General features: G+C 38.8%; 1 protein-coding gene across 2 annotated transcripts in view; it reads right to left on the bottom strand.

The window, feature by feature from the left end:
• LOC107731686 (NIPA-like protein 2) overlaps positions 1–394 on the bottom strand; it is a 6,502-nt gene that overhangs the window by 4,800 nt on the left and 1,308 nt on the right. The window lies entirely within an intron of this gene.

Genomic DNA, 394 nt, shown 5'->3' with positions numbered 1-394 from the left:
TAGTTTTAGTTTAGTTTCAGATTAGAGCTCGCAGTGGCTTTAGTTTTAGTTTAGTTTCAGATTAGAGGTCGTAGTCGCTGTAGATTGAGTTTAGTTTCAGATTAGAGGTTGCGGTGGCTGTAGATTAAGTTTAGTTTCAGATTAGAGGTCGCAGTGGCTGTAGTTTTAGTTTAGTTTCAGATTAGAGGTCGTAGTCGCTGTAGATTGAGTTTAGTTTCAGATTAGAGGTTGCGGTGGCTGTAGATTAAGTTTAGTTTCAGATTAGAGGTCGCAGTGGCTGTAGTTTTAGTTTAGTTTCAGATTAGAGGTCGTAGTCGCTGTAGATTGAGTTTAGTTTCAGATTAGAGGTCGCAGTGGATGTAGTTTTAGTTTAGTTTCAGATCAGAGGTTGTAG

Source organism: Sinocyclocheilus rhinocerous, unplaced genomic scaffold (assembly GCF_001515625.1).
Source record: "Sinocyclocheilus rhinocerous isolate Xijiao unplaced genomic scaffold, SAMN03320098_v1.1 scaffold7909, whole genome shotgun sequence".
Lineage (NCBI taxonomy): Eukaryota > Metazoa > Chordata > Actinopteri > Cypriniformes > Cyprinidae > Sinocyclocheilus > Sinocyclocheilus rhinocerous.
This window is presented reverse-complemented; position numbering and strand designations above follow the sequence as displayed.